Source organism: Eptesicus fuscus, chromosome 15, assembly GCF_027574615.1.
Source record: "Eptesicus fuscus isolate TK198812 chromosome 15, DD_ASM_mEF_20220401, whole genome shotgun sequence".
In the NCBI taxonomy this organism is placed as follows: Eukaryota; Metazoa; Chordata; class Mammalia; order Chiroptera; family Vespertilionidae; genus Eptesicus; species Eptesicus fuscus.
Window position 1 is genome coordinate 790344 of NC_072487.1, and position 18882 is coordinate 809225.

General features: G+C 44.0%; 1 protein-coding gene across 2 annotated transcripts in view; it reads right to left on the reverse strand.

The window, feature by feature from the left end:
• The window catches only part of IPPK (inositol-pentakisphosphate 2-kinase), a 68463-nt gene that overhangs the window by 4722 nt on the left and 44859 nt on the right, over nucleotides 1–18882 (reverse strand). The gene's annotated exons all lie outside the window — the stretch shown is intronic.

Genomic DNA, 18882 nt, shown 5'->3' on the forward strand with positions numbered 1-18882 from the left:
GGAGGCAGGCTCGGGTCCCGGATGGATGCAGACACGGCCCGGCTGGGCGATGACAGGGCCAGACCACACCAGGGCCTCGGCTCTGAAGCTTGAGCTCAACACCGGCTGCAGCACACGTGGATGTGTGCCACCGGCCAGGAACGCACCTGCAGGGCTGCCACGCAGACCACACGCAGGGAGGTTTGCAGGGTCTGACTTGTAAAGCCGTGTGTGCTCATGTGTGTGAAAGACACAGAGGTCCCCAGAGAGGGTTGCCTCCAGGTGGACTCTGGGACATTCTTTCCCTTTTGGACGTTCCTATATCATTTGAATGTTTAGTTTGAAGAGCTCTCACTTGACGAAAAATGAAGTGGGCCTTCCATGTTCTCACAGGCTGGTTTGTGGTGACAGACCTGTCCCGTTAGCCACTCCCCTCTGTCACTCGCCCAGAGGACCCCCCCTGAGAAAACCTCCCGGGTCTACCTGCCCACGCCAGGCTGTGCGGGAGGAGCGGGGAGAGCCCAGCTGCGGCACTCAGGGCCCCTGACTGCGGGTCCGGGCCCGGGAAACCTGGAGTTTACAAGTAGAATGGAAAAGCTCCTCTCTGGCCCTATTCACTTCGCTACGAAATGGGCATTTCACAAAGTCCATAACAAATGCCGTCCAAAGTCTTCCTGAGAGATACGTATAAAAAACAAAGTATAAAATATTTAGCATCTCCTTATCTGCAAGACATAAAACCCAGAAGCCATAAAAGACTAAAAGATTAGAATACCTAAAAATTAAAATATTTTATATGATCTAGTCATAATGAATGTAAAAGACCCGTGAAAGAATGGGAGAAAATATTTGCAACATATGACAGGTGATCAACATTAAGAATATAAAAAGTGCTAGTTCAATATGGAAAAAGAAAAGAACCCCAAAAAGATAGAGACCAAATAAATTGAAAAAGAAATATAGCCAAAAAAATACCTGAAAACTTGCTAAACCTTATTAATAATCAAGGAAATGCAAATTATAACAGTGAAATATTTTTCACTCATCAGTTGGACAAAACTATAAATATCCTATCTAATAAAGAGGGAATATGCTAATTAATCCTCATGCTGTCGCAAAGATGGCGGTGCCCACAGCCAATAAGGAGGAAATATGCTAATTGACTGCCCTGCCCTCAAAGATGGCAGCGCCCATAGCCACAAGATGGTGGCACTCAGGCCCTCAGCCCCGCTGGTGCACCTGCCTCCAGAGTCCCCCAGTCCCTTCAGCCCCCCAGCCGCCCAGGGCCGCCCAAGGCTCAGGTAACCAGGGCCGGCTGAGGCTTGTGCTGCCGGCAATGGCAGCAGCAGAGGTGTGATGGGGGCATCACCTTCCCCTGATCACCGAGTTGCCTCTCGCCCCTGAGGGCTCCCGGACTGTGAGAGGGGGCAGGCTGGGCTGAGGGACCCCCCTCCAGTGCATGGATTTTCATGCACCGGCCTCTAGTGTATGTATATCTGACATAGAACGAAATGGCTGGACTTACACTTCGAGTACTACTGGACTGTAACTGGGCCAACTGCTGAGGCTAGCTAGAAAAAGCTGGACAAAATATCAAAAACATCTGCTGGGAAGACCAGGGAGGGAGAAGTGCTGGACCAGGGGACAAAGACATCTGGGTCTTTTCTGCCCAGGAAGGGGTGCAGGGACAATTTTGGAAGATTGGCCAATAGGCACTTTTAACCAACCTCCAGAGCTCTGTGGACAATAAGCATGATGAACCCGCTCTTTGACTTAGTTCCCAAAATTCTGCATCTTTAAAAAAAAAGTATATATATATATACACACACACACCACACACACACATATATATATATTTAATTAATTGTTTAAGGTATTACAAATAGTAGTACACATGTCTCCCCCCCCCCATTGACCTCCACCCGGCCTCCCCCCACCCAGTGTCTTATGTCTGTTGGTTGTGTTTATATGCATGCATACAAGTCCTTCGGTTGATCTCTTACCATCACCTCCCCCGCAACCTTCCCCCTGTAGTTTGACAGTCTGTTTGATGCTTCTTTGCCTCCATCTATTTTTGTTCAAAAGAAATGTAGCCAAAAAAATGTAGCCAAAGAACAGTTTATAATGTTCTTTATATTCCACAAATAAGTGAGATCATGTGGTATTTATCTTTCATTGACTGGCTTATTTCACTTAGCATAATGCTCTCCAGTTCCATCCATGCTGCTGCAAATGGTAAGAATGCCTTCTTTTTTATGGCAGCATAGTATTCCATTGGGTAGATGTACCACAGTTTTCTGATCCAGTCATCTGCTGATGGGCACTTAGGCTGTTTCCAAATCTTAGCTATTGTAAATTGTGCTGCTATGAACATAGGGGTGCATATATCCTTTCTGGTTGGTGTTTCTAGTTTCTTGGGATATATTCCTAGAAGTGGGGTCACTGTGTCAAATGGCAGTTCCATTTTTAGTTTTTTGAGGAAACTCCATACTGTTCTCCACAGTGGCTGCACCAGTCTGCATTCCCACCAGCAGTGCACGAGGGTTCCTTTTTCTCCGCATCCTCCCCAACACTTGTCATTTGTTGATGATAGCCATTCTGACAGGTGTGAGATGGTACCGCATTGTTGTTTTGATTTGTGTCTCTTAGATGATTAGTGACTTTGAGCCTGTTTCATATGTCTCCTGGCCTTCTGAATGTCCTCTTTCAAAAAGTGTCTATTTAGGTCCTTTGCCTGTTTTTGATTGGGTTGTTTATCTTCCTTTTGTTAAGTTGTATGAGTTCCCTGTAAATGTTGGAGATTAAACCCTTATCAAATATAATATTGGCAAATATGTTCCCCATGCAGTGGGCTTTCTTGTTTTGTTGATGGTTCCTTTAGCTGTGCAGAAGCTTTTTATTTTGATGCAGTCCCATTTATTTACTTTCTCTTTAGTTTCCATTGCCCTAGGAGCTGTATCGGTAAAGATATTGCTATGACAAATGTCTGCTATTTTGCTGCCTATGGCTTCTTCTAAGGTTTTTATGGTTTCCATCTAACATTTAAGTCCTTTATCCATTTTGAGTTTATTCTTGTGTATGGTGTAAGTTGGTGGTCTAGTTTCATTTTTTGCATGTATCTGTCCAGTTTTCCCAACACCATTTATTGAAGAGACTGTCTTGTCTCCATTGTATGTTCATGCCTCCTTTGTCAAATATTAATTGAGCATAATGGCTTGGGTCGATTTCTGGGTTCTCTGTTCTGTTCCATTGGTCTATATGTCTGTTCTTGTGCTAATACCAGGCAGTTTTGAGAACAGTGGCTTTGTAGTATAGCTTGATATCTGTTATTGTGACCCCTCCAACATTGCTCTTCTTTCTCAAGATTGCTGCAGCTATTCGGGGTTGAACATGGTATATTCTTCCATTTGTTCATGTCTTCCTCCATCTCTTCTTTTTAGCGTCCTAAAATTTTCTGAGTACAGGTCCTTTATCTCCTTGGTAAAGTTTATTCCTAGATATCTTAATTTTTTTGTTGCAATGGCAAATGGGATTGCTTTTTAAATTTCTCTGTGAGTTCATTATTGGTGTATAGAAAAGCCATAACTTCTGGGTGTTAATATTGTATTCTGCTACATTGCCGAATTCATTTATTAAGTCTAGTAGTTTTTTGATGGAGTTTTTGGGGTTTTGTATATACAATATCATGCCATCTGTGAATAAGGACAGTTTTACTTCTTTTCCAATTTGGATGCCTTTTATTTCTTCTTCTTGTCTAATTGCAATGGCTAGGACTTCCAGTACTATGTCAAACAGAAGTGGTGAGAGTGGACAACCCTGTCTTGTTCCTGTTCTTAGGGCAAATGGTTTTAGTTTTTGTCCATTGAGTATGATGTTGGCTGTGGGTTGTCATATATAGCTTTTATTATGTTGAGGCATGATCCTTCTATTCCCACTTTGCTTAGAGTTTTTATCAGGAAAGGGTGTTGGATTTTGTCAAATGCTTTTTCTGCAACAATGGTTATGATTATATGGGTTTTATCTCTAAATTTGTTTATGTGATGTATCACATTTATTAATTTGCAGATATTGTACCATCCTTGCATTTCCAGAATAGATCCCATTTGGTTATGGTATATGATCTTTCTAATGTAATTCTGGATTCGATTTGCTAGAATTTTGTTGAGGATTTTGGCGTCTATGTTCATGAGGGATATTGGCCTGTAATTCTCTTTCTTTGTGTTGTCTTTATCTGGTTTTGGGATTAGGGTAATGCTGGCTTTGTAGAAAGAGCTTGGAGGTGCTCCTTCATCTTGAATTTTTTGGAATAGTCTGAGGAAGATAGAACGGTTTTATTTCTTCTTTGAATGTTTTGTAAAACGCCCCTGTGAAGCCGTCTGGCCCTGGGCTTTTGTTTGTTGGAAGTTTCTTGATTACTGCTTCAATTTCCTCCATAGTTATCGGCCTGTTCAGATTTTTTGATTCCTCCTGGTTGAGTTTTGGAAGTTTGTATTTTTCTAGGAATGTGTCCATTTCTTCTAGGTTGACCAGTTTGTTGGAGTAGAGTTGCTCATAGTATTTTTTTTTTTTTTTTTTACAATTCTTCATATTTCTGTGGGGTCTGTTGTTATTTCACCTCTTTCATTTCTGATTTTATTTGGGTCCTCTCTCTTTGATTCTTGGTGAGCCTGGCTAGAGAGAGGTTCATTAATCTTGCTTATCCTTTTAAAGAACCAGCTCTTGGTTTTGTTGATCTTTTGTATTGTTTTTTTTGGTCTCTATGTCATTTATTTCTACTCTGATCTTTATTATTTCCTTCGTTCTGCTCATACTGGGCCTTTCTTGTTGCTCTCTTTCTAATTCTTCAAGTTGCAAAGTTAGATGGTTTAGTACCAGTTTTTCTTTTTCTTTTCTTTTCTTTTTTTTTTTTTTTTGAGGTAGGCTTATAATGCTATGAACTTCCCTCTCAAGACTGCTTTCACTGTGTGATTTTGGGTTGTTGTGTTTTCATTGTCGTTTGTTTCCAGGATGTTTTTTTTAATTTCTTCTTTGATCTTTGGTTACCCACTCATTGTTTAATAGCATGCTATTCAGCCTCCAAGTGTTTGAATTTTTGTGATTGTTTTTACTGTAGTTGATTTCTAATTTTATGCCATTGTGATCCGAGAAAATGCTGGATATTATTTCAATCCTCTTGAATTTGAAGATACTTTGCCTGTGTCCCAATATGTGGTCTATCTTTGAAAATGTCCCATGTGCACTTGAGAAGAATGTATATTCTGTAGTTTTGGGGTAGAATGATCTAAAGATGTTGATTAAGTGCATCTGATCTAGTGAGTCGTTTAGAATTGATGTTTCTTTGCTAATTTTTTTGTCTAAAGGATTTATCCTGTGATGTTAATGGGGCATTAAAGTCTCCTACTATGATTGTGTTGCTGTCAATCTCTCCCCTGATATCTTCCAGGAGTTTTTTTTTTTTTTTTTTTAATGTATTTGGGTGCTCCTGCATTGGGTGCATATATGTTTACCAGAGTTATTTCTTCTTGTTGTATCAATCCCTTTAGAATTATGAAGTGGCCTTTCTTGTCTCTTGTTAAGGTCTTTACTTTGAGGTCTATTTTGTCAGATGTAAGTATTGCTACCTGAGCTTTTTTTTCACTTCCATTTGCCTGGTAGATATTTTCCCATCCCTTCATTTTCAGTCTGTGAGTCCCTTGTTCTGAGATGGGTCGTGTTTTCTTATCCATTCAGTCACTTGATTTCTTTTGATTGGAGCATTTAATCCATTTACATTTAATGTTATTACTGATAAGTACTTGTTTGTAACCATTTCAGTGCTTTAAGTCTGTGTTCCTTCCGCCCTTTCTATTTCTTCTTTTTACAGCATTCCCTTTAGCATTTCTTGCATTGCTGGCTTAGTAGTGATAAATTCCCTAAGCCTTTTTTTGTCTGTGAAGCTCCTGATTTCCCCTTCAATTTTGATTGATAGTCTTGCTGGATAGAATATTCTTGGATTCAGTCCTTTGCATCACTTTGTATACTTCCTTCCATTCCCTTATAGCTTGATGTGTTTCTGTTGAGAAATCATTTGATAATCTGATGGGGGAATCCTTTGTAGGTAACTTTCTGTCTCTCTCTTGCAGCCTTTAAGATTCTCTCTTTGTCATTAACATTTGCCATTGTAATTATGACGTGTCTTGGTGTGGGTCTTCTGGGATTCATCTTGCTTGGGACTCTCTGTATTTGTGTAATTTTTTTCTTCCCCATGTCAGGGAAGTTTTCTGTCATTATTTCTTCAAATAGATTTTCTAATCCTTGCTGCTCTTCTTGTCCTTCTGGCAGCCCTATTATACGCATGTTACTTCGTTTCGTGTTGTCCCAAAGCTCCCTTAGGCTTTCCTCCTGCTTCTTAATTTTTTTCTCCAGTTGCTGTTCAGATTGGGCTTGTTTCTCTACCTTATCTTCTAACTCACTAATTCGGTCCTCTGTTTCTTCTAGTCTATTGTTGAAACCTTCCATGGTATTTTTTATTGTAACTATATCACTTTTGATTTCTTCCTGATTTTTGCATAGGTTGTTGATTTTCTCATCCATCTGGTGTATGTACTGTACGACCATTACTCTGAATTATTTTTCTGTCATGTTGCATGTTTCCGTTTCACTTATTTTCCTTTCTTGGTGATTCCTCTTTTTCTTTCCTCTGGGCATTGTTGCGTTGTCTCCCCATTCTAACTATCACCAGAAGGTTGAAATGCCGAGTTGCGTGGACCTGGGCCGTATGCAGTGGGAGCTTTGCACCACCGAGTGTCACTGAAGAGCTCCGACACCAAGATGTGTGGCTGCCGTGGGTTGGTGGGAGCCATGTTAGCCCAGGATCCAAGTCACCGGCGCTCAGTGCAGGACCCTGCCTGCGCCGCGCTGATAAAGAGACCCCACTGGCGTGTGCCGAAAATCAGGGTCCCCTAGTGCGTGCCAGAGTCCCTGTGTCTGCGCAGTGAATTGAATATCAGAGTCTCTGTTGCTTGGTGCAGCCTCGTGCTGAGAATTGGGGTCCCTGGCTCTTAGTGTGCGTGCACTGGGAATCAGGGATCCCAGGTGAGCCATGAGAAAGAGAGTCAAGTCACGGGTGCTCAGTTCTGCCTCTTGCACGGAGAATCAGGGTCCCTGGTCTGCTTGGGGGACTGGATTGCACAGCCGCCTTGTGTTGGCAAGAGGTCCACTCTTGCACTGCAGAGAACAGACTTCCCTGTGCGCTTGCCCAGAATCAATGTCAGGTGGCACTGCAGCCCTGCATGGGCGTGGGGCCTGGTCGCACAATTGCGCACTGCGGGGGACAGATTCCCAGTGTCCATGTGCACATCCAAGCTCAAATTCCGGTAACAGAGCCGCAGGCCTGTGTGAGGGGCGGGTCTAGCAGTTCCTCTGGCGCTGCAGTGAGCCTGTGGGGAGGAGGATGGGCTCTGTGACTCACAGAAATCTGCAGCCGGGATGACTGAATTCTTGGTGTTTGTGGGTCTGCAGCTGTGGTCGCAGGTCTTTGTCCCGAGTGGCTGCAGGGTCCCGGTTTGCGTCTGAGACCAGATTGGGTGATGCTGAGGCCAAGATCCTAGTCTCACTCAAGCAGTTCTGTTTTTCAAGATGGCATGGTCTCTGTGCCTGCGCTGGCTACCCCCAGAGTGTCCATGGTAGCAGCGGGGTTTTGCCATCTAAGACTGCCCGGTTTGGCAGCCCCTTGGTAGACCTGCGGGATCTAACTGTCCCTATTTCACTCACTCACACACACCCACTCATATCCACACACTCCTCTATTGCTCCCTCACTCTCTCACACACTCTCCCTCCCTACTTTCTTGCTGGTCGCCATCTTCAAAATGCTGCATCTTATAACACATTGCGGACCAGTAGTTTTATTGCTAGCTTTACCTGGTGGCCAGATAAGTTTCTATTGAACGAGTACAAAAAACATTTTACATAAATGTTAAGGGCACGCTTTAAAATTAAATACCCATTGCATTGTGAAGTTACTTATTACATGTTCTTACAAGATAATATTTTTTTAAAGAAGTCTCGTGATTGGCCATAAGCCTTAGAACAGAAAACATGAGAATTCTCGTGATCCGCACGCGATGTGTTAGGAATGAGCGAGCCAGAAAGCGCACCTCTGCTTCACAGAGATTAGTCACCAGAACTGGACTGAGATGGCTCCCTCTGGCTGGTGCTTCCTAGGCCCCTGGCGAAGCAAACCTGACATCCTCTCTGAAAGAAGATGCCATCCTCGGCTTCAAATCATTTCTAAAATAATTGCACAAATAGAATTTCTTATACAAGCAAAATTATTCAAACACAAGACAAGACAACATGAATGAACACACACAATAGCAGAAATAGACCCAGATGGACTCCGGCTTCTGGAGGCCCGAGAGACGCACGCCTCTGCACAGGGAGAACTTCGAAGGAGCCCTGGAGCCTGTAAACATGACCATTTGGAAATTCCAGAACTAAAACTATAGAAACCAGTATTAAGACTTTAACAGGCAATTCTAATAGCAGATTAGAGAAAACCAATGAGACTTCTACCTGGGAAGTGGTGTGTGCACAGATGTATGTGCATGTGTATCCACATGGAGCATGGAATGGGAAACGTTAAGGAAAGTGCCTGAGACAGAAGGTAAAGAGAATCTGTTTAATGTACATGTAATTGGGATGAGGGAATGGTAGAAACAAAATTTGAAAGAGTTGAGGCCAAAAATCTTCCAAAATTGTGGAAAGACAGCAAGCCACAGACTCCGGAGGAGGAACCAAAATGGCAGGATAGGCCAATGCAGACCTCACCTCCTCCACAACCACATCAAAACTGCAACTAAACCACAGAACCACCATCATCCAGAACCCCCTGAAAACTGGCTGGATGGTAGTCCTACAACTAGGGAATTGAAGAAGCAGGACATTGAGACTGGTAGGAGGGGCGGAGACATGGGATGGGCTGGTCCCACACCCACGTGTGGCAGATAAAAATCAGAAGCCGCCCTGAGGGGCAAGGGGTCCCAGATCCACACTAGACACCTCAGCCCAGGGTTCCAGTGCCGGGAAGAGAAGTTCCCATAACTCTGGGCTGTAAAAACCAGCAGGGATTGTGGCTGAGTGATATGGAGGCTGCTGGAGACCCAGGCAGCTCCTCTTAAAGGGCCGACACACAGACTTACTAGGACTCATTCCCTCTGAGCTCCGGTGCTGGGGCAGCAGCGTTAAAGGCTGCAGGGCCATACAGGAGCAACTACACTGTCTGGCATCAGGGAAGGAACTGGGGAGTGGGGGCAGTTTTCTCCCAGACAGAAGTGCTGGCAGAGGTCACTGTTCCACAAAGAGCTGACTGGCAGTCATATCTGAGTCTCTATAGTCCTGGCTCATAATGTTCACCCCGCCCTGGTGAGTCCATGAGACCCCACCCCACCCAATATGCAGACTGGAGATTTGTCCTTTCTTTCATTTGGAACTTCTTTGTCTCCTCAATCTGGCTGCCTTTCTGTGTTTTTCTACATATTAGGTAGATCTGCTACGTCTCCGGTTTTGGTAGAGTGGCATTGTATGGCAGGTATTCTGTGGAACCCAGTGTCTCCCTAGTCACTTAGCCAGGTACTCCAGGGGTCCCTTGTGTGGGTTGTTTGTACCCCCCTGTCTCAGTTGAACCCTGACTGCTGTTAGGACACCAACGGGATGGATTGACCTTCAGGCTGACGGACTGTGAGGACTGGCCATGACTACAATGGAGGAGCTGCTGTGCAGGGGCTGACCCACAAAGTAGATATGCATTAGTGGGGATCCAGTGCCTGCCAAGGCTGCCCTTTGGGTGTGTCATTTGTGGAGATGGTTGTGTGGTGCTCTGGTGTGGTCTGACACTGTCCACTGAGTGTGTTGGTTCTGTGGCCTCTTGGGAGACACTCTGGTGTGGCCAAGATCAGCTGGGCCTTGCCTGCACCACTTGGCATGACCTACAAAGTGATCTGCAGGTGGTTGCCACTTGTGCTGTGCTCAGAGGCACCTGGGAGAGACTAAGATATGAACAGAGCCGGCTGTAAGAGTGCCAGACTTGAGGGATGGGGCAAGAGGGATGGGGCAAATCGAGGCCAGATACTCTTTGTTTGGGGTTTGTGAGCCTTTTATAGATTACAGGGAATTCCACAGTGAGAGCAGAGATCAGACTGTTTGTACGGAAAAGCCAAGGGAAGCAGCTTGTGTGGGCCTGCAAGCTGGGTGGGTGCTGTCACAATGAATCCCCAGGGCTGGGTGAACAGTGAGAGCCAGGGTGATGGAGACTCAGGCATGGTGTCTGCCAGCTTTGTGGGGGGAGGGCTCAGCCAAGGAACAGTGGCCTCTGCCAGCGGTTCTGTCCTGGGGGGTAGGGGGTGGGGGGGAGGGAAGCTGCCCTCCAGCCCTGGCCCTGAAGCCAGACACTTCCGTTCCTCCTGGTATGTCCCTGGTGCTTTTCAAGCTGTTGCCCTAGCACTGGAGCTCAGAGGGAAGATAATATGACAGAATCTATCAAAAGTAAACCTAGCCCTGGCCGGGCACCTCAGCTGGTTGTAGCATCGGACTGTATACCAAAAGGGTGCAGGTTCAATTCCTGGTCAGGGTGCATACCTAGGTTCCAGGTTCAATTCCTGGTAGGGGAGCATACGGGAGGCAACCAATCAATGTTCTCTCTCACTTCGAGATCTCTCTCTCTCTCTCTCTCTCTCTCTCAAATCAATAAAAACATATCCTTAGGTGAGGATTAAAAATAAATACATACAAGAAAAATAAATCCAGAAATTTTATTTCTAAAAATCTATCTTACACGAGGTTATTAAAGTACAAAAATGTGAATGTCAACATTATCTTTAACAGCAACAAATTAAGACAACATCCAAATAAATGACATTGATATGCCCATACTCAAGAGAAAAACATAAATCCACACAGAGGAAGCACAACATGCACTTAGCCGTATATATAAAAAGCATACCACACCGAATCACACTGCACTAAAAGGTCAGTAACAAGAGAAAGAGGCCTTAAAAGCAGCCATGGAGAAAAAATGTACCTCCTGAAAAAGAACAGCCAGACTGAGAGAAGACATCTCAGAAGCAACATGCAGTCAGAAGGTGTAGCATAAGATGGTTACATGCCAGAACACAATCAACCCTTCTTTGTACCTGGGAAAAAACTACCTTTTACGTCTGTGGACAAATTATAAACATATCCAGATAAACAGAGAACTTATCAAGAGCTTGCACTGATTTAACTTAAAGGATATACACTGAGTGGCCAGATTATTATGATCTCTGAACGCACAATAATCTGGCCACTCAGTGTATATCCTATGTAATAAAAGGCTAATATGCAAATTGTCCCCTCGACCAGGAGTTCGACCAGCAGGCAGGCCGGCCAACCGCCCATGTCCCCTCCCCCTAGCCAGGCTGGCCAGACCCCACCCATGCACAAATTCATGCACCGGACCTCATAGACACACACACACACACACACACACTTTGAGTGGCCAGATTATTATGCGTTCAGAGATCATAATAATCTGGCCACTCTGTATATACTTCAAGAAGAAAAGAACTAGAAACAATTATAGGCCAATTAATTAGACAACTTAGATGAAACAGGTGAATTCCTAAAGACACAAATTACCAAAACTGACTCAAGAAGATATAGATAATATAATTAGAACTACAATAACTAAAGAGACTGAGTTGGGCATCAAAACACTACCTACAAAGAACAGGCCACACTCAGATGGCTTTAGTGAATTCAATCAAATATTTAAAGAAGAATTAACATCACTCCTTCTCAAACCCTTCCAAAAATAAGAGGCTGGATACTTCCCAATTCATTTGATAAGGCCAGTATTACCTAATGCTAAGGACAAAAAAGACATTATAAAAAAAATGAAAGCTACAGAACAATATCTCTTATAAATATAGACACAAAAATTCTCAATGAAATAGCAAATCGCATCCAGCAACATAAAAGAAGGATTATATGCGTGACCAAGTGGGATTTATCCCAGGAATGCAAAGTTGGCTGTAATAACCAAAAATAAATTAATGTAATATACCATATCTATAGAATAAAAAACAAAAAAACACATAATCTCAACTGATACAGAAAAGACATTTGACAAAATCCATTATTCATTCATGATAAATACACCCAACAAATGAGGCGAAGGAAGCTTCTTTACTCCGACAAAGGATATCTGTGAAAACCCCACCGCTCACCCCATACATAATGACAAAGACTGAGCACTGTCCCAATAAGGCCAGGAACAAATCAGGGATGTCTGTTCCTGCCAATTCCATTCAACTCTGTACTAAAGGTTCTAGCCTGGGCACTTATGCAAGAAAAAGACATAAAAGGCATGTCAACTGGAAAAGAAGAAATAAAACTATCTCTATTCACAGATTTATAGAAAGAATCCCAAAGAGGCCACTGAAAAACTATTAGAACTAATAAATTCAGCGAGGTTGCAAGTAACAAGATTAATATACAAAAACAAATCATATTTCTATACATTTTCAATGATCAATCTGAAAACAGAATTTAGGGAAAAAACTCCATTTACAACAGAATCAAAAAGACTAAAGCATCAGGAATAAACTTAAAATACAAAATGTATGCTCTGAAAACTGTAAAGGATTGTTGAAAGAAAGAAAAAGATCTAAATAAATGAAAAAGCATCTCAGGTTAAAAAATTGGAAGACTTCAACAGTAAATCAAGACAAGGTTTGGGTATAAATATAGACATGGAGCAATGGAACACAATGGAGCTAAGACCATTCAATGGGTAAAAATAATCTCTTCAACAAATGATACAGGGACAACTGGATATCCACACGCAAAGGATGATACTGGATCTCTACCTCAACTCATATACAAAAATTAACTCAAAATGAATTAAAGAACCAAATGTAAGAGCTAAAACTATAAAACTATTAGAAAAACAGGGAAACATATTCAGTACCTTAGATTTAGCAATGGATTCTTAGATATGACAACCAAAAGCATGAACAAAAAAAAAGATAAAATAGATAAATTGGACTTCATCAAAATTAAAAATATTTTTGCATCAAAAGACATTATTAAAAAAGTGAAAAGACAACTGACAGGATGGAAGAAGATATTTGCAGATCATATATCTGATAAGGGCCTCCTATCCACAAAATACAAAATTTTTACAACTCAACAAGATAATATAATTTTAAAAGTAGGCAAAGGATCTGAAAAGATTTCTCCAAAGAAGTCATACATTTAAAAAATGCTCTTAGTCTTCAGGGAAATGAGAAATCAAAACCACAATGAGATACCACTTCACACCCAAAAGGATGGTTAAAATCAGGGCAGATAACGAGTGTTGTCAAAGATATGGACAAATTGGAACTGTCCTACACTGCTGATGGGAGAGCAAGCTACCATTTGACCCACCAATTCCACTCCTATGCATACACCCAACAAAAGTAAAAACATGTCCACACAAAAATGTGTACAGAATTATTTACAGCAGCATTGTTCACAGTAGCCAAAAAGTGGAAACAACCCAATGCCACCAACTGATGAATGAATAAACAAAATTTATGTTTTGCATATCTTATAAAATAGAATATTACTCTGCCACAAAGTATTGGTATAGAGCAGTGGTCGGCAAACTCATTAGTCAACAGAGCCAAATATCAACAGTACAACAATTGAAATTTCTTTTGAGAGCCAAATTTTTTAAACTTAAACTTCTAATGCCACTTCTTCAAAATAGACTCGCCCAGGCCGTGGTATTTTGTGGAAGAGCCACACTCAAGGGGCCAAAGAGCCGCACGTGGCTCGCGAGCCGCAGTTTGCCGACCACAGGTCTAGAGCTAAGTGTAGGTTCACACGCAGCCGTGAGAAACAAGGCAGAGATCCTGAGTGCCCTTTACCCAGCCCCGTGGTGCCGTCTTGCAGCAATGACTGAATACAGTCTCACAGCCAGGAGAGTGACCCTGAACACTGCTCCATCCCCTTCCCGTCTGCAGAGCTCTGTACCATTGTGCATGTGTGATCAAACATGCAGGTTCGTGCACGCACCAACTCAGTCAAGTTAGAGAGCAGTCCCGCACCGCAAGGATCCATCGAGTAGGCCTTTTATACTCACACCCACTCCCTCCTCCCCAACCCACAGCAATGACGCATCTTTGTCATTGCAAACATGTCACCTATGCCTGGTGGTGTTGCTCAGTGGTTACGAGTCAACCCAGGAACCAGGAGGTCATGGTTTGATTCCCAGTCAGGGCACATGCCCAGGTTGCGGGCTCGATCCCAGGTTGTAGGGGATGTACAGGAGGCAGCTGACCGATGATGATTCTCTCTCATCATTGATGCTTCTATCTCTCTCTACCTCTCCCTTCCTCTCTTGGAAATCAATAAAAACATATGTATATATTTTTAAAGTCACCTAAACAGAATCACAGTGTGTGACCAGCTGTGGTTGGCTTTTGTCAGTCAGCAGGATTCCCGGGGTTCCCCAGGTGCTGAGTGTATCCGGGGCTCATTCCTTTTCCCGGCTCAGCAATGCGTTCCGGCAGCCTGTTGTAGGTCACCTGCTGGCACGGGCCGAGTCCAGATTCCAGCCCCGACTCTGGGCGTGCATGAGTCTCTGTCCTCAGAGCAGTGCCCAGCGGGGTCACAGGCTGCCTGCACGTGTCGTTTTGCATGAAGCTGCAATAGTGTTTCCCCGAGGGGCTGGTTGGTGTGTGAGTGACCTTGCTTCTCTGTGTCGCACTCAGCGTCCCCCCAATGTGCTGACTTTAGCCATTCTCATCACTGTGGAAGATTATGTTTACATGAGGTTAAAAAACTGAAATTAGCCCTGACCGGTTTGGCTCAGTAGATAGTGTCGGCCTGCGGACTGAAGGGTCCCAGGTTCGATTCCGGTCACGGGCATGTACCTTGGTTGCGGGCACATCCCCAGTAGGGGGTGTGCAGGAGGCAGCTGATGGATGTTTCTCTCTCATCGATGTTTCTAACTCTCTAGCCCTCTCCCTTCCTCTCTGTAAAAAATCAATAAAATATATTGAAAAACTGAAATAAAATTAGAAGGCAATCCATGCTTATTTAGTAGGCATTTGAAATTGTAGAAATGTACAGAAAAGGAAGTAGTCTGTTTCCTCTTGAAGAAAGAAGCACAGTTGTTACTTACCCCACAAGCAAGGAACAGGCAGGCGCTGTCGCCCGATGCCGAGGCGGAGGCCCACGCGGTCTCTCGCCTGGACAGCGTGGCCTTCGCGGGCCTCCTCGGCCAGACGCAGTGAGGCCCAGTGGGAACCAACCCGGCCCGGGCGCCAGGCCGCCGCCAGTGCACACAGGAGGCCAGCGCTTCGCTCCTGCCTGTCACCGCCCATCTCAGCATTTACACCACCTGACAGCCCAGTGCAGCCCAGGGATCCCTCTCAGAAGAACATCTTTCAATGCAGAAAATAGAGGACAGAGTGACCCTATCAGACACAATTTTTAAAACCAACGTGTTACACAGAACTACACAACCCGCCTCAGAACGAGGACTGCAGCCGCCGTGAAGCTTCGGCAGCGACTGCAGTGTGAAATGAAAGGTCTGATTTCTCGGGTGCAGTCGGGATCCTGTGCACCCCATAGATGTCATTGCCATATTCATATGGAAGGAGGTGCTAACTTAGTGAAAGATGTAATTTTTTTCTAACCAGTTCCATGGAGGTTCTGAATTCCCTGGTTTGACAGAACCAGAAAGAACAGGACCAGGCCTCTTCCCTAAAAGTTCCTCCCACGCTCCCCTGGGCCTGAGTTCCGGAGGGAGAAAGGCCTCCCACCTCACCCCCGCCACCCATCCAGACCCCAGGGAGGCCACAAGAGGGTGGCTGGTGCCAGGCAGTCCCCCAGCTTCTCAGAAGGAAGCGCAGAAGGTGGCCCCGGCCCTGGGCCCCGGCATGGGGTGTGCAGACAGCTGGGCCCAGGGGTAGACTGGACAAACCCTCCCCAGGCCAGTCCATTGAGGAAAACCTTAGCCATGCTTTTTCAAATTCCCCGATTCCTGAAAAAAAAACCCTGAAGATGGCTGCTGACGGGAAGGCAGACTGCAACATAGTGTGTGAGTGAGAGAACAAAGGGAGAGTGTGTGGTCGCACGAGGAGTGTTTGTTGGTGAGTCGAGGGACAGCTACACTCCAGGAGACTGGGGGGACGGCTGGACGGGGCTCCCCTGACTGGGCAGCCCCCACTGCTGCTGGGTTCCCTCCCGGAGCGACCGGCTCTGACGCGGAGACCGCGCCATCTTGAAGGGGAAAGTGGATGTTGTCGGAAGCCTGAAAAGCCCGGGGAATCTACAACTACGGCTCCCACCGAACAGCTGCGAACCCGCGAACACCGTCCCCAAGTGGCGCGAGCACACAGACCCAGAGGAGCTCCGCACGCCCTCACGGAAAGGTCCGGTTTCGCCTGGGATAGTGAGATCTGTGGTCCCGGCAGGGGAGAGAAACGTGCTCATGGCAGGAGCTGGGGAACCTGGGGAAGTCTGTGCCTAGAAAAATCCGCGGCCGTTGGGGCTGGGTGATCCGTGAATGTGGAAGGGGGTCCTCAGAGCTGCTGACAGAAGGGAACTCTAAAAAGCAACCCATTTTGATCTGGGCGCAGAAGGACAGCCTAAAAGACCTAAGGGGAAAAAAGACTGCACAGACGTGCACACAGCACCAGAGTTCACACACTTACTCTGGCTCTTTCTTTTTTCGTTTTGTTTTTTTTTTTTCTTTAAATCCTTGCTTCTGAGTACTAAGCCCAATACATAGGATCACCCAATTGGGGACACCCTAAGAGACTGCAGGGGAAGTTGTTTTTCTGGAACCTGGGGATCAAAGTGGGGAATGATCATCAGAGAACCAGCTCTGGGGCAACCCACTCCCCAAACCGGTACTAAGTGCCACAGGGAAAACAAAATCTAAACCCTAGCTAGAGAAAACCTATAGACCCGGAGGTCAATCCAGAAACACTGCCACCCAGCAGTTGAAACACAAATTGACTCTTGTGTAAACACAAATAAAGGAGCAAAGAAATGAAGACACACTGCCTGCTTGGAAATCAGGACTGTGGCCTACAACACTGAGGAGCAGGGGAACGCAGGGAACTGCAATACTGTCCTGACTGGGAAACAGGCGAGCCACACAGAACAGTAGAGGAAGTGAATGACCTTCACTACTGCACATTTGTATTTGTATTTTTTTCATCTTTTACTTAAGAAACTAATTTTTTTTCTTTTTTCCTCACTTGATTTTACCTTTTTAATTATTACATTTTTATTTTCAATCAGTATTATTACTACTACTATTTTACCTTTTTTTAAAAAAAGTGCCATTTTATTTTCTCTTTATTTTACTTTGGGATTAGCGTTCTACATTCTACTTTCATCTTCCCTTTAGCATCATTTTACTCTATCTCAGCTTTACCTTTATGCCATCACTCTCTTCCTCACTTTTCCCCTTTTGGTGTCCTGTTTCTCTTACCCTAATCCTGCTTTAGATTTTCCCTATTCCTTCTTTTTACCCCTGTTAAAATTTCACCCTACTTATATATCTAATTTCCAATCCCCTGCTTCAAGTCCATACACACCTCTCTCTTCTCTTTCTTCACTATCCAAAAAATTCTTTTTCTCTCTGTCCTTTTGTTGTTGTTTGCTTGATTGTTGATTATATCAATTTTTTATGCTTGTTTGTGAGATTGTTTTGCTTGTGTTTTTTTTTTTGCTTCTGTTTTCCCTCGCCTTGCTTGATATTAGTTGGTGTTTGTAGTTTGTATAAATCTCCAGGTACTTGTTGCTGGCATTTGCTGGGATTAGTGGTTGTTCTATAGGAGTTTTCTCCCCATATATATAGTTTGTTCCCCTTTTCTTTCTTAGTCTTTTTCTTTATTCTCTTACTATTTTTTTCCTTTACCCAATTTCATTTTGGCAATCCTTTTTTGTTTCTTTCTTTTTCCTCTTCTTCTTTCTCTCCTATCCCCTAATTTGCCTTTCTCTGGTGGTCACCTTTATTTGGGGTTATTAATATTGTGAATACATTTTTGTTTAGTGCCTTGTACGTTGTACCTGGTTGTGTTGTATTTTGTGCCTTTAAATCAATGCAGGAGAGAGAGAACTACATAACCAGACATCCGGAGAAGAGAGATCATGGGGAGACAAAGAAACACCCCGCATATGAAAGAAAAGCAGGCATCACCAGAAAAGGAAGTAAACGAAATGGAGGCAAGCAACCTGTCAGAGAAAGAATTCAGAGAAATGGTCATAAGGTGGATGAAAAGAATGGAAGACAAATTTTACAATATGAGTAAGAACCAAGAGGAAATGAAGAAAAACCAAGAAGAAATGAAAAATGACATTGCTGCTGTAAAAACTCAATAGAAAGCATCAGTAGACTAGAAGAAGCAGAGGACCACATCAGTGAGCTAGAAGACAAGGTAGGAAAAAATACCCAAATAGAGCAGCTTCTAGAAAAGAAAATGAAAAAGCAGGAGAGCCTAAGGGAACTTTGGGACAACACAAAACAACATCCGCATAATAGGGGTTCCAGAAGGAGAGGAAACTGAGCAAGGAATAGAAAACCTGTTTGAAGAAATAATGACAGAAAACTTCCCTGATACAGGGAAGAAAAACCCCACACAAATCCAAGAAGTACACAGAGTCTCAAGCAAATTGAACCCCAAAAGACTGAGGCCAAGGCACATTATAATTAAATTGGCAAACACCAACGACAAAGTAAGAATCTTAAAAGAGGCCAGAGAGAGACAGAAAGTTACCTACAAAGGATCCCCCATCAGACTAGCAACTGATTTCTCAACAGAAACACATCAGGCCAGAAGGGAATGGAATGAAATATACAAAGTCATGCAAAGGA